At 35.8% G+C, this 16,713-nt stretch overlaps 1 protein-coding gene across 2 annotated transcripts in view; it reads left to right on the top strand.

Moving 5' to 3' along the window:
* The window catches only part of GLRA3 (glycine receptor alpha 3), a 176,111-nt gene that overhangs the window by 14,616 nt on the left and 144,782 nt on the right, over positions 1-16,713 (top strand). The gene's annotated exons all lie outside the window — the stretch shown is intronic.

The following is a 16,713-nucleotide window of genomic DNA, read 5'->3' on the forward strand; positions in this document are numbered from 1 at the left end:
CTGATGGTTTTAAAAGGGGAATTTCCCTGCACAAGCTCTCTTTCTTTGCCTGCTGCAATCTATGTAAGACATGACTTGCTCCTTTGCCATGATTGTGAGGCCTCCTCAGCCACATACAACTGTAAGTCTATTAAAACTCTTTATTTTGTAAATTGCCTAGTCTCAGTTATGTCCTTATGATCAGCATGAAAATGGACTAATACATCAAGCTTTCCATGCTCCACTGGCAGAGTGGCAGAGAGGCAGAAAAGGAGAGAGGAGAAGAAGCAGCTGGACATCAGAGAGAAGCAGGTTGACTTCAGAGGGACTGCTTGGACAGTGGAACTTTGGAGAAAATTTCAGTCAGGGATGGCCAAACTCCAGGGGAAGACTACGTTCCCACTTCATCCCCTCTCCAGTTCCCCATCCTGCTGAGAGCCACTTCCACTAATCAATATAATTATCCACATTCACCACCCTTCAATTCATTCATGCAACCTTATTCTTCCTGGATACCATCAAGAACTCAGGTACTAAGAGGGCAACTGCAAAAGGCTGTCACCTTGACTCCCCCACCTCCTCCACTGAGCTTTTAAACACTTAAGCCATCCATGGACAGTGAAGCTAAAGGAGCACACTGTAATATGTGCTCCCTGGAGCTCCAAGGGTCATGGATACCCCCCTTGCAGCTGCCGCAGGGCCACACAGAGTTCTACTCCTGCCAGCACCCAGAAGCATTCGTCCTGATCCCTGCACCCTCTCACCTGTGTGCTCACCCTCCCATGAGGGTTCGAGAGCTGCAGGCTGAGTAGACGAGCTAACCCCTTTGTGAGTCTTGCCAAGGGATCTGTTTCAGAAGGAGATGTGAGCTTGTTTATAGTCTGGAGAAAAGACATCAACAGATTTGGAAATGCTTAGAAAGACACAAGAGGGATACAGAAGACATACGGCAAACTACCTAAATTAAGATGACAAAGAAGAGTTTTAATAGCAATAGCTGAAGGATAGATTTTTAAATCAGAAAAGGGCTAAGTCTTTGGAACTAAATAGAAAGAGGTTAGAATAGAGGCAGAATATATTAAGTTATAGAATTGGAGGTTGTAATTTCATAATTCAGCATAATTCATTAGTTGAATGCTCAATTATATCTTTGAAGTGGGAGATCTCAAGTGTGATAAAGATGAACAATGAAACAGACCAGTGTAGGCTGATGCAACTGGTTACGAGGCAACACAGAATAAAGCCAAGTCTGTGTTATTTCTGGTACTGTGGTGTGGCCACACTGTAGTTTTCAAAGAGGATTCAGTCCAACCTCATTGCAGCAGACATTTCTATTGCTCTGAAGAGGAAGCAAATGAAGCCAAGGAATGATCTTTACTTATTAAGGCTCCACTAATTTTGGTGGCAACGTCAGAGATAGGACCCACATCACCTAACTAAAATTCTCTGTTTATTTTTCCAAAGGAGCACTGTATTAGACTTTTCTAGAGAAAAAATAATCATCTCATCACTCTGTAAAAGGTAAAATATGACTCATTTAATTAGAATTATAGGACAATCTTTAATCTTTTCATTGGAAAATATGAGACTGAAACAAATTCAGACGTTTAACTCTTTTTAAAAATTCTTCTGTATATGAGCACCAAGGTTGGCATTGTTGGCTTATATTTTTCACTTACATTTTTGAACCATTTTCTTTACATGTTGAAAATACCTGCCTTTTTGTACAAAGCACAGTCTCTAGGGATTTTGTTATGCTTGATTAAAGGAACGTGTGTGCTCTTATTGCCACAGGAAATAACTTCTGTAATTTAGAGGCTGTCTGAACCCTTTTGTTTCCTGGGAAACTGTTAATGTTTGCCCATAATAGTTTAGGCATACAGATAGAAGAAAGGTAGGAAAAAAGGATGGAGGAAGGGGGAGAAAAGGAGAGAAGGGTGAGAGAGTGGGTAACCTAGAATATTAGCTTTAAGTATAAACTGAGTATTAATCTTAAGAATAATGTTAACATCAGTGATTGCATCTTGTAACCTCTTCTCTCTCTTACTTTTTAAAAAGAATATAATTCTATAAAAACCTTGAGGTATAGCTTAATTTTCAGTAGAGTGAAATTGAATGACACCATTCCTAGTGCTATATTTACCTCTCCTTACCACTTTCAATTATAAACTCTTTTTTCTGCTTTATTGTTTAATTTTCTCCTTTGTTCTATGCCATTTTCTCTCTCCATAAAGGAATGTCAGGCAGAGGTGGGGCTTCTTGCACCACAGGAATAAAAAGGCCCAATCTGTCTTGAATATACTTAAGATAGAAAGCCTTCCATTTAAAGGGGATATTAACATAAACATCTGTAGTTATACAAGCATGAATATCTACCATAATCTGAATGAGTCCCTACTCTGCTGGTTCAATACTATTTATAAAAATAAATTTAGAATGACTTCATTGCAATATTCTGTGTACATCTGTTTTTAAGTCTGGAGACTCTAGAGATTGGTGCTTCAAAATATCATGCTTTTATGTCCTGAATCTTATTGATTTGAAGATTTATAAAAATGCATTTCATTAGTACTATTGCTATATCTTTTCCTTTGTAAATATATAACTTAAAAAATCCCAAGTATAATGGTAATTTCTGTCAGTATTGCTTATTTCTGATTGGTGAAATTACTTTTTCCCAGTATATTTGCAGTATTTTTTTCTGATAATACACATAAATTAAAATAAAACGTATATAGTGTTTTTATTTTAAACGTGCTTTGTGCTTATTTTAAAGTTCTAGGAAGTATTTTACCGCATAAAATTTAGAAGATAATCTCAATTCTTGATCAACTTTTTCTGCATTGATTTTATGTAATCATTTTGAAATTGTGACTAGAAAAATGTACCTGAAATCATGCTCAGTGACCTTTTGGTAAGTTAAACTGATCGAGATATATTTAGAATATAAGGAAGAAAATGTTCTTGAATTGAATTTCAAATGATCCACCCTGTATGAAACTGAGTTCTAGAAGAACTCTAGAAATTATAGCAAAGCAACATAGTTGTGTTGTTTTTCTAATTCAACATAAAATGTGTCATATGACACGATCACTGCCCTTAGTCCTGAAGTTTCCAGGCTAGTAAAGAGAATTACGACTTGTAAGTATTACATATCAACATTGAAAACCAGTGAATGAGAACAATATTTGTGACATAACCTATGGCCTGTAAGAATTCAGTGAAGGAGGGATAATTTCTGGCTCAGTTAAGCCAATAAAGGCAATATGGAGGACATGACATTTAAGCAAAAGAATTGATAAAATTCCCTTTGGCAAAAATGCACACTCAAATTCACAGAGATCAGGCCACATCCTGGATTTTGAATAATTACTCTTGTGACTCTAGGGGTGCCCTGACCTTTTTCTGACTAAAGAAGAGGTAACATCTGCTCTTCCAAGAAAATTTTACTTCCAAATTTTGATTTTATTGGTAACCGAATGTTTTTATTAAGTTTGTTATCCAACAACACACTCCAGGCTAGAGTCAGAGCAAATTCCCTGTTTGTTTTTTTTTTTCATTTGGAAAACAAAAACAAAACAAAACAAAACATAGAGGTGGGGAAGTACCTTGTGCATGCTGTCTGTGTGTGTGTGTCTGTGTGTGTGCATGCGTCTGTGTGTGTGTGTGTGTGTGTTATGTGTGTGGTGAATGAACATAACTAGAATAAAACGGTTTCAAAAAACAAACTGTAAAGACGAATTGTCTAGAATTAGTCTTAGGGAGGAAGTCTTTTTGGATATGAAAAGAACAAGAGAGAAAATGAAGACTATCCCCTCCCAGAAGGAAGCTAGGAGCAACAATACCTAGGAGAAACATTTTATAGCTTGAGATTTATTTTAAGAAGTCAACTGCTATTTCATGGATTTGACAAAGGAAAGGTAATATTGACAAAGTATTTCCCTGAAATACTGCTTTAGGGATTTAGAATGTAACTGGCATTTTTTTTTTTAAAGACTCTGTATGAAGCTGCTACTGTGGTAATTGATATATAACCACAAACTTGCATTTATAATTTTGACTCTAATCATTAGAGACATTTAATTAAAATGGATTTCAAAGTTTTTATGTGGATTTAATTTCACTTATAATTACTTAGGTAATATATAATTATGTCTTCAATATAAAAATCCAAATATTTTGGATAAATGAAAAGTTTCCCTTGGTTGCCAATACTGTCTTAGTTCCCTTCTTAGAGATGACTGAAATCATTTAATATGTTTCTTTCCAGATTATGTTTTATATATTTCTATAATTATATGTGACCACAAACAAATAAATATGTATATTTTATATATATATATTTAAGAAAAAATGTTCTAATTAGGAGATTAATACTACGTATCTATTCCATGCGTTTCTTTTACTTTCAAGGGGAGAGAGTTACCTTGAGAATTTGTTCTTGCCTCTCCCCACCACTAATCCATTCTGCCACAGAATAGAGAAGTGAATATTCTATTTGGGGAGTTTTCAGTCCCGCCTCTTTTGTTACCTTTTCTCTCACTTCTGATTGCCCTTTGCTGCATTCTTCTCTAACTGCTCCTTTCTTCCAAAATAGCATGTAATTTACTAGTTTATCGTATTTCTGGTTTATAACGTTCCATTCTGCTAGAATGTAAACTCCATGAGACCAAAGGTTCTGTTCCATTTTATTTGTTGCAGAATCCAGAGTCCTCAGACAGTGCTTGGCACATTGTATATTTTCAAAACCTATTCGAAGATGAAAATGAGCAAGTGTGGGTACTAAATAAATCAGCCTTTTCTTTAAGCCTTTTTATTTTGTCTTGTTTAAAAAATTCTCTTCCATAAAAGTCTTAATTTATTTTATATCTCTAATCCTTTACTTTGAATTATTTTTTAAAGTAAAATTTGCTTATGAATTAAAAAATCAAATGGTTAGGATAGCACTTTAATATTCTTCATAGCATTCTTTAGTCCTACCTCCCTTATACTGAGTTATGCTTCCTTAAAGCAATAATTTTTAATTTATTTATTAATTAATTAATTAATTAATTTGTTTGTTTATTTTGAGACAGAGTCTCACCCTGTCACCCAGGCTGGAGTGCGGTAGCCTCAATCTCGGCTCATTGCAATCTCTGCCTCCTGGGTTCAACCGATTCTCTTACCTCAGCCTCCCAAGTAGCTGGCATTAGAGGCATGCGCCACCACACCTGGCTCATTTTTGTATTTTTAGTGGAGATGCAGTTTCGCTATGTTATACAGGCTGGTCTCAAACTCCTGACCTTCAGTGATCCGCCCACCTTGGCTTCCCAAATTGCTGAGATTACAGGAGTGAGTCACAGCACCCAGCTGAGCAATCATTTTTAAATGTTCACGTTTTTCTTACTGTTATGACTAGATCCACGTGTTGCTTAACAGCAGGGAAAAGTTTTGAGAAATACATCGTTAGGCGATACAGTTATTGTATGACCATCATAAAGTGTACTGACACAAACCTAGATGGAATAGCCTACTGCACACCTAGGCTATGTGGTATAGCCTGTGGCTCCTAACCTGCAAACCTATACAGCATGTACAGTATTGGATACTGTAGGCACTTGTAACACCATGGTATATGTATGTCTAAACATATCTAAACATAGAAATGATATAGTAAAACTAACTATGTTTGCTAAAGGTAAAAACAAATGGCCGCCTCTATAGAGCACTTGCTACGAATGGAGCTTGCAGTATTGAGTGAGTCAGTGAGTGAGTGGTGAGTGAATGTGAAGGCCTAGGACATTACTGAACACTACTGTAGAATTTTTAAACACTGTACCCTCAGGTTACACTAAATTAAAAAAAAAATTTCTTTCTTCAATAATGAATCATCCTTAGCTTACTGTAACTCTTTTACTTTATTAACTTTTAAATTTTTTTAACTTTTTGACTCTTCTGTAACAATGCTTAAAGCATGTTTTACAGCTTACAAAATATTTTCTTTATATCTTTATTCTATAAGCTTTTGTCTATGTTTACACTTTTTTCACATTTTAAATTTTATTTTGTTAAAAATTAAGACACAAGCACACACATTAGCCTGTGCCTACACAAAATCAGGATTATCACTATCACCATCTTCCACCTCCACATCTTGTCCCATGGAAAGTCTTCAGGGCAATAACATGTGTGGAGCTGTCATCTCCTACAATAACAATGCCTTCTGGAATACCTCCTGAAGGACCTGCCTGAGGATGTTTTACAGCTAACTTTTACAAATATAACTAGAAGGCATGCAGTCTAAAATAAAAAATTTAAAGTATAGCATAATAAATATATAAACCAGTAACATTTATTATCATTATTCAAGTATTATGTACTGTACATAATTGTTTGTGGTATACTTTTATGTGACTGGCGATGCTGTAGGTCTGTTTATACCAGCATCACAATAAGCACATGAGCAAACTATTGCTCTATGATGTTACCATGGGTATGACATTACTAGGCAATAGGAATTTTTCAGCTTCATTATAATCCTATGGGATCACGATTCTGCATGCAGTCTGACATTGGTCAAAATGTCGTTATGTGGTACGTGACTGTATATCCATACATCTGAATAATACCCTTATGTTATTTTTTGGTTCACCTTTTGTTTTTCCTTAATTCTATACATGTTTTCTTCTGCCTTTAAGTGCTTTTTCAAATATTTATTTTCTTCCTCCCACTCTCAATCCTACGGTGTCGTCTTTGCAATACGTTCCATACTTCACTGCACTCCACAGCACAGTGGCCATCCTAGAGTTCTTTCTTCTGATCAAAACTATATTTGTATTTTCTAAGACCTTCTGCATGGATTTCATTTGAGGAAATCACATCACTACTTGTCTAAGTTGGATCAGCTCCTAGGATTCTTGGTCTATTTCTTGTCTGTTTCTTCATTTTGCTATAGTATTTTCTCAAACATTTTCCCAGGAGAGTATTTATACAGGTAGAGTATTTGATTCCATGTATTATGGCTGCTTAGTTACTTCTCACCTGATTCATAGATTGGCTGGAAAACTGGATTGAAAATACTGAATGAAAATAATGCTCACCGAGAATTTTGAAAGAGTTTTTTTATCTTTTTATCTTGTAGCCTCCATAAATGAAAGCAGTCTCACTCTTTTGTGTTTTACTTTTTCTTTCAAAATATTCATTCAGGAAATCTTTCAGAATCTTCTCTTCAGAATTTTTGGCAGTTTTACAAAAATAGGTCTAGACAGTTCTCTAAGCTCAATCTCTTTTGAACTCAAATAGGCTCATTTAACTTTGACAATACCTGTTTTTATCATTTCCCAAAATTTTCTGGATAGATACACATAAATCTCTTTATAGATTATTTCTTTCGGCCAGGGGCAGCGGCTTACACCTGTAATCCCAGCACTTTGCGAGGTCGAGGCGGGCGGATCACGAGGTCAGGAGATCGAGATCATCCTGGCTAACACAGTGAAACCCCATCTCTACTAAAAATACAAAAAAAAAAAAAATCAGTCGGGCGTGGTGGCAGGCGCCAGTAGTCCCAGCTACTGGGAAGGCTGAGGCAGGAGAATGGCGTGAACCTGAGAGGCGGAGCTTGCAGTGAGCCGCGATTGCACCACTGCACTCCAGCCTGGGCGACAGAGTGAGACTCCATCTCAAAATAAATAAATAAATATAAAAAATAAAAAAGATTATTTCTTTCTTTTTCATCTCTCAGAAATTTACTTGTAAAACTTTCTCATTGCTGATATCTCCTTCCTGTTGCCTTTGAAAATGCATCTGTCTTTAGTCATTTAGTAGTCTTTTAATGAACACTGCAAGGGAAAGAAAATAGAAATGTGCTTACTCTTGAACTATTTTTGAATATTTTATTTAAATATTTACATGTATTTAGAGATTTAATTTATCTGTAACTTATTTTCATGGTTTAAGAGAACAAATTTATGTTATTATTTTCCAATAGATTGATTATTGCTACAATACCATGAGTTTGAAGTAGTTGTTCTCTTTACCTTCTTTCCTATGCTTCACACTCAGCTCAGTAATGACTTTCTAAGTCTATTCAAGCAACCTATTCAAGATAGACTCTCATTTATTTTCTGTATCATCATACTGGCTATTTTCTTCTGAGAACATAGAGCAGTCTCTAATTATCTTAATTATGTATATGTTTATTTTGTTTATTTTCTGTTTCTTCCAACATAAAGTACATTCGTTGGTCACAGAGACTTTATTGGTATTTTACCTACTGCATGTAGAGTCGACCATTACTTTATTTTAACACATATACACAACTAAATGAATATACAAATGTGTGCTTTGTATGCATATTGATATCAATAGAAATATATACAGATACATATACAGCTGTCCCTTTGTATACAAAAGGGATTGGTTCTAGGACTCCTGAGGATACCAAAATTCACTGATAGTCAAATCCCTTATATAAAATAAAGTCGTCTTTGCATATAACCTACCCATATCCTCTCACATACCGTAAATCATCTCTAGATTACTGACAATACCTAACACAAGGTAAATGCTATTTAAATAGTTGTTATACTCTATTGTTTAGGAAATAATGACAAGGAAATAAAGCCTTTACATATTCAGTACAGACACAACCATCCTCTTTTTCTGAGTATTTTCAATGTCTGGTTTTTTGAATCCACAGATGCAGAATTTGAGACAGATACAGAGGAGTACCTTTTATGTATATGAAATACAATATGGGGAACAAATATTCTGCTTTGTCTTATCTTAACAATCTGCAAATTTTGTGCTTCTATAAGAATATTGAAATTTTGTTGTTTGGTTTCCTCTTAGATTTTCAAAACCTGCTTTTTTAGTTTCTTGGGGGAATTAAATCTTGCTTTTTTTTGAAAGGCTTATGAATGCAGCTATTAGTGTAATGAGATGTGTGTGTAAAGCTACAGATTTAAGTTTATAATTTTAAGCTTAATTATTTTAAGTGTTTAATTAATGATGTTGAACATCCCAGATTTTAAAAAGTGATTTGTCAAAAATGTTTACATGGAATAAGAACAGGGGTTATAAGCTCCTGGAAAGTCTTTGCTATACCTTTCACCTGATCTTTTCAAGGAAGACCTTGAAAATATGAAGTCGTATCCGGACAAAGGCTCCACATGATCCCTTCCCAAAGAGACAGTGATACTCTAACTCAAATCAAGGGTTCTTTTATTGCTCTCTGGAACTACACAAAAGTTTGAAGAGTTGAAGAATCACTGCCTTTGTCAGATAGCATCATTGAAACGTTTCCTCATTTGAACTATCTTCTTGAAGACCTGACTTCTATAATATCCATAATAATAATAAATGTTATTACTTATTGAAAATCTATGGATTCCATATCAACCTGTTTTATTATTGTGCAGAAACTTCCCGGTAAAAAATATTTTTTATTACCCTGATATTTAAGTGGCTTAAAACAACAATAAATACCTATTAGCCTGAAAGTTTCTGTTAGTCAGGAATTCAGGAGCTGCTTAAGTCGGTGTCCTAGCTCCGAATCTTTCATGACGTTTATGTAAAGATCTCAGTCAAGTCGGAGCAAGGCTTAACTGGGATAGAAAAGCTGATTCCAAGATGGCTCAGTGAAATGGGCGGGAAGTTGATGAAGCCTACTGGTAGAAGCCCTTGGTTTCTCCCTTGTAGCTTCTTGAGTGTTCTCACCACATGATGATTGACTTCCCAGAGTGAGTGATCCAAAAGAGTGCAAGATGGAAGTTGCAATGCATTTTATGATCTAACCACAAAATTCATGCAAAATCAAGTCATTTTACCCAGCCAGTGTTCAAGAGGAAGGAAATTAGGCAGCACTCTTTGAAGAGAGGAGGGCAAAAAAAATTGAGAAACAATTTTAAAGCCACCACAGTCATCCTGATACAGGAGCTAGAAAGAAATTATTAGGTAGATAGAGAGGTTAAAGGAGTCCTCAGCAAGGCTTCCCTTTTAGCAAAAAGCAGCCCCCGAATCATTTCTTTTCTAACAAAGAGCAGCCTGAAAAATCGAACTGCAAACATAGATAAGCAAGCTGGAAGCTTGTACAGGGGAATGCTGACAGCTGTGCCAATAGAAAGGGGCTATCTGGAAGCCAGGTATGTTCAACCCGTAGGCTCCATCTTCACTTTTCTTTGTCACTACGTGTACAGTAAAGAACCAGGAAACCTGGCACCAGCCAAGTAGAGAAGCCATCTGCATAATAAAAGATTAGGGTGAGGTGGCCAGCTTCTTCACACCCTATGCAAATGACACACCTGGTCTGACCAATCTTTCATGCCCTATGTAAATCAGACACCACCCCATCAAGCTCATCTATAAAACCTTTTGCACTTCGCTGTGGAAGCGGTAACACATTTTCTCCAGGACTGCATGTTCTGTGCAGAGAGCTATTCTCTTTCTTTCACCTATTAAACTTCCACTCTTAACTTCACTCTGGGGTATCCACGTCCTAGTTTTCTGTGGCCGTGAGACAACAAACCGCAGGTGTTATCCCAGATGAATGACACTACTTCGATCCTGAAGACATTCTTCTCCTTCACATCCGGTACCAAACCACCACCAAATTCTGTGGATTCTATTAATTATATATCTCTTAGATTGTTCCACTCTTCTCCACCCCTGTTGCTGTTAAAATTACCAAGACTACCCTCAACTTTCTTCCTGACCACTAGAATTGTCTCATAATGGGGCTATGAAGATACATGTCCATAACATGGTCTGTAAGGTACTACATAATCAGGTACTTGTAGTGCTCTCCAGCCTCATTTGTTATTAGGTTGATGCTCTCTCTCTTCCAGCCATGCTGACATTTTTCTAGTCTCTCGTATTTTCCATGCTCTTTCCTATCACAGGTTCTAGGAGACTTTCTCTTTTCACCTGTCTGTTCAACATTTTCCTGCCTGAAACTCTGGAGCACTGTTTCAGAAATCCTTCATCCTATAAATTTTCACTGAGTTTCACATAAACTGATAGATTTCTTTTGAATTATTAAAAATCTTGCTTAGAATACCAAAACCAAAATCAAACTATTAAATACAAAACAATATAAACCCCAGAATACTTTAAATATCCATTCAGTAGTTGGGCTATAAAAAAACAAATGTCATGAATGAGAAATTATTTAAGGAAAACTAGGCGACAAGTCTTTCAGTCAAGGCCCCTACAACTACATGTTTGCAAAGTGACTTTGAATCTCTCTTGCTGAAGCAATTTAGCAAGGAGTTGAATTCATGAACTGGGATGAGTCAATCAGATTCTTAATTTTATGATGCTCAGTCTTTGCTGAAGTTTGTCTGTTTTTTCTACATTTAAGTCTCGTAAGATACTACTATCACCATTCAGGCTCTTTTACATAAACTAGGTTAAGTGGATTTCTCTGCATTTCAATTAAAAATGTCCCTGACCACAAGAGACATGGTATCCAATGAAAAAGCCAAACTTCAGCGTAAGATCTTGGCAGTTTTCTAAACATATGTGTATGTCACATCATTTGTTTTACTAAACTTATCTGTGAAAAATGTGTACTGGTAAAATATCTGGCTTGCCCAAGGCCAAACAACTAGTTAATGACAGAAAAGAACAAAATACAAGCTTCCTGACTATCCATCTGGAGCCTCAAACACTGTATTGTGACGTCTTGCATTTTATTATCTTGAGTGTGAACAATAGGAGCTATTAAGTCTTTTCTAAGTAATTTTCAATGTATTCTGAAACACTTAATTAGTTTCCTTTAAAATAAATAAGTCATTAAGAAGCTACAAATCAGTGAGTTAATTAGTTGCATTATGGTCTTTTAGCTCTTTCAGTTTAAATAAGCTGATGCCAAATCTATAAAGAAATAAACTATTACCCACGAGAAGAGATCGTTTTTTATGAAGTTATAACAATTACCATGAATTTCAAGTTTAGCATTTTCAAAGCTTAGTAAAAATGAATGAGTGTATGAAGAAAATAAATTTTATAGATAAAACCAACAAATTGTATAAAGATTAGATTTAAGAAATCTCAAATAATTACACTGCTTTTTGTCATATATTTCACTATTGAATGGAGTCCTCCTTCCCCACCCCATCCGCACCATAACCCAATATTAACTCTTCACACTCAAACATATATAATTTATCACTGGCAACTGGCAAGCACTGGATATAGATAACCCCTAATAAGCACTAATTTATGTAAGTCCTGAATGTGACACTACTGCAATATCAAGCCTGATTAAAAAGATACCGACAGCATTTCAATTTACAACTCTCTAGTTTCAACTTTAAATGACAATTTTCAGACTATGGTTTTGATGACTCAAGTTTCTCTTTTAGATTTCTACAACTTGATTTTTATCTACTTCTAAATCTTTGTACCATAATACTGTTACCAAACACCAGGGGTTCAGTTTAGGTCCCATTGCTCACCTCACAGAAAGCTGATCACTGAGACAATGAGTATTGCCAGGAAAGAAAGTCTTTATTTGGGTGATGTTAGCCAGGAGACAGGAGATTAGTCTCAACTCCTCCCCAGTTGACTAAAACTGGAGGTCTATATAATAGGGAAGGAATGTAACTACGCACAAAGACAATAATTAGGGAGGGGTAAAGAAGAGGTGTTGATCAACAGACAGCATGTGGTCAGTTGGACAATCATGATAGATGAGGGTTTTGTTGTCTCATTATCTGGATGTAGTGATCTGGTACACTTCAGTTCCTTGATACCATCTGGGAGAACTGATGGCAGGTGTTCTGAGAAAGGAACTCAGATGAGACAAATGTAAATTTCAAGTTTTAAGACCAGGAGGAGCAATTTCTATGCTTATTCAAAAAAAAAAAATGTAAATGTCAGTTCTATGGGAAAATTGGGCCAATTTCAATATTTTTAAATTATTCATCAGCATCACTCTTAACTTGGGCACAAAGATGAGAGAGGAGAAAGTTTAGACCTTCTCTAGTGTTAAACATGTACTCAAAGCATGACTACTGGTTGGTTTGGAGGATCAAATTCTGAGGCTTGACATCTCCCTCATTATATTCAGTTAATTCATTTCAAAAATATTTATGGAGTTACTCTAGATACTTTGAATTACTTTTAGGGCAATCTAAACAAATGAAACCGTCACAATTTTTGCTTAAACAGTATATCCTACAAAGGAGGCAGATATACATATATCAATCCAATTACAATTGCAACAAGTGCTACCAATGAAAGACACAGACTTTCCCTTCCTGAGTCCGAGTGATCTCATTGTTCAGTTCCCACCTATGAGTGAGAACATGCGGTGTTTGGTTTTCTGTTCTTGTGATAGTTTGCTAAGAATGATGGTTTCCAGCTGCATCCATGTCACAAGTATACATATGTAACAAACCTGCACGTTATGCACATGTACACTACAACTTAAAGTATAATAATAATAAATAAATTAAAAAAAATAAAAAATAAAAAATAAAAAAATAAAAAAAATTAAAAAAAAAAAGAAAGCCACAGACTTGAGACACATTTTAGCAGTATTTTCTAAAATCAGAGAGAATAGTTAAGGCTTCCTGGGGAAATTATGCTTAAATCTGGATCATAATGATTAGTAAGAGTCAATGAGATGAATAGAGGACCAATGAACTTTAGACAAAGGTAATCACTAGTGCTAAGTTGGAACAGACCAGTCAAAGAGAACATGGTAAGGTGTGGATGGATTATGGATAAAATTAGATGGTAAGGCCAACAGGATGGATATCATATGTAAAAGTTAAAAGTGGAGTCAGTAATTAGCAAAGATTTTCATCTTGAGAATTGGAAGAACAGAGTTGCTATTAACCAAGTTTGAAAGGAATGCAGAAAGAGCAAACTTGTGTGGAAATGACAGGAGTTTGATTTGGATGTAATGCCAGATATCCAAGTGGAGATGACAAGTAAGCAGTTGGACCCAATAGTTTGCAGTGCAGGGGAATTCATAGCTCAAGATATAAACTAAAATTGCCCAGTGTATTCTATACTATGTCTGAAACCATGAGACTAGATGATGTCACCAAGGGAAATGTCATTGGAGAAAAAATGTCTCAATATGAATTAATTGGATTTAGCTCTGTGGAGGATATTAGGACCTTGACAAGAGCATTTTATTAATGGAGTGGTGAAAGAGGCTGGTGTGGATTCAAGAGCAAATACAGATGTTGCTCGACTTATGATGGGGTTACATCTTGATAAACTCATCGTAAGTTGAAAATTTATTTAATATACCTAAGCTACTGCACATCATAGTTTAGCCTACTCTTCCTTAAACGCGCTCAGGACACTTATGTTATTAGCCTACAGTTGGACAAAATCATCTAATACAAAGTCTGTTTTATAACAAAGTGTTGAATATCCTCATGTAATGTACTGAAAACTGTACTGAGAGTAAAAAGCAGGTGTAATCGTTATTATTTTAAGCCAAACATTGTCAGTTTTTCTAATAACAGCAACAACAAACAAATGGCCCACACCATCAGAAAGTCAAAAAATAGTAAGTCGAATCATCCATGCTGAAATTCTCAGTTTTTTAATTTTTGATCTACTTAAACATATAACCTAATCACTGTGACGAATTCATCATCTGAATCTTTGGTTTATCTATTTCACATCTGCCTTGAGTTTAAGATCTTAAAGTTAATTCTCTTTTACTTTTTTCCTGCGTATTTATATTACATCTCAGATATTGTACATATGAATCAGATAAAATTTGAGGTTTAGAGTGATATATTCTTCCTCCCGAAATGATGTATTTAATATGTTGGCATTTTTTTAGAGAGGTAAGTTGCTAGCAACCTGGGATTATTACTGCATTCCAGCTTGGGAAATTGAGAGGATTTCAAGTAATACTTATCTTTCTTCTAAGGTTCTGTATTTCTGGGTCATTCTTACTAACATTGAATTCTTAAAAGTTGTAATTGTTTTAGATCTCTAACTCATATGAGTTTGCCATTTTGGTGAATCCTAGAATGCAATTTTTGCCTTACTAAATCCATAAACTTTTCAAAACTGGTGTTCAGGTTGTTAGCCTCTCAGTTACTACATATGGAATTTATTGCCACCCCAAAGGGAAATGCATCTCCAAATATAGGGATTGCCTTCAAGTTTCTTTTTACTTAGGTTTTAAACATGTAATTTTTCACTGTGTTTTTTAGCACTGCCATGGCACTTTTTAGAAAACCTTTTCTAGTTGCTTTAAGTGGAAGCTTTGGTTTGTTTTAAAATGTAGGCTTTTACTCAATATTTGCGCAGCCTAGAAAAATCACTAACTTTTCTATATACTTTTGTTTCTTCATCTGTAATCCATAGGTAATTATGACTAATAACATTATTATGATAACTAAATGAAATGTATATTAATCCTGTCCCTAAGATATCAGGAAGCAGCTATCATTTCTCTTTGAAAAATTAAAATTCGCAAGTCCTTATTCAACTGCAGGTAGAAATGCGATCACTTCAAAATGATAACCATATGTCATATTTCACTGGCACATTGCCAACAGTGACAAGAATCAAGATGCTAGTAGCCCATCAAGTTTTAGCTATTTCTGTGTCTCCAGAGGTGTTTTAAAAGTCTGGTTTTTTTTTTTTTGTTTTTTTTTGTTTTTTCCTTTCTTTTCATTTTTTCTTTGAGATGGAGTCTCGCTGTGTCACCCAGGCTGGAGTGCAGTAGCGTGATCCCTGCTCATCGCAAGCTCCGCCTCACGGGTTCACGCCATTCTCCTCCCTCAGCCTCCGGAGCAGCTGGGACTACAGGCACCCGCCACTGCGCCTGGATAATTTTTTTGTGTTTTTAGTAGAGAAGGGGTTTCACCGTGTTAGCCAGGATGGTATCGGTCTCCTGACCTCGTGATCCGACCACCTTGGCCTCCCAAACTGCTGAGATTACAGGTGTGAGCCACCGCGCCCGGCCTTAAAAGTCTTTTAAATATTCTACCACGTTGGCCTTTTTTAAAAAATTATTGATGTCCAAAAATTAACTTAAGGCCTACTTCGCTAGTAGTGTCTTCCCTGCAATGATTCTTTTTCTTAGCCACTATGCTTTAGTTTGAGATACTCAAAACATCACATATTCCCAGATGACCAGATTTCTCTTAAGTTGTCCCTACACTGAAGTATAGGGAGATGGGTAAAATGCTCGTATCTTCCGTTCTGCATCTTATTTTTCAAACTGTGGCTAGAAATATCAATTGCTTATGTTACTTACAACTTAGAAAAGCCCAAATAATAATTTTTTTTTCATAAGGGCCCATAACTCTACAGGACTAGCTCATGGAGGGAGTGAATACATAGTAAACTCTCTTTCTCCGTCATACCCCAAACCTTCTGTGCTTCAGGAGCCTAGGCACTGATTTGTTCCCCAAGAGTCATTCTTCCCTCTGTGCAAATAACTTTTGAAAATAGATGCATGGAACATTGTGGCCCCATGTCTCAAGGTCTGTCTCAAACCCACATGATGTTTCTCACCTTCAACTTCCGCATTTTCTCTCAAAATTTTAAGGTGTATTTAGCAGAGATACTTATTGGCAATTATATTAAAGTCAACATAAAACCATCTATATTTATTGGCTATTTTCATCCTCCAAAAGTGAGTGAATATATTTTACTCCCCTATCTTTTTTTTCTTTTTCTTTTTCTTTTTTCGCGATAGGGTCTCACTCTGTTGCCCAGGATGGAGGACAGTGACACAATCATGACTCACTGCAGCTTTGACCA

The sequence above is a fragment of the Macaca thibetana genome, chromosome 5 (assembly GCF_024542745.1).
Source record: "Macaca thibetana thibetana isolate TM-01 chromosome 5, ASM2454274v1, whole genome shotgun sequence".
In the NCBI taxonomy this organism is placed as follows: domain Eukaryota; kingdom Metazoa; phylum Chordata; class Mammalia; order Primates; family Cercopithecidae; genus Macaca; species Macaca thibetana.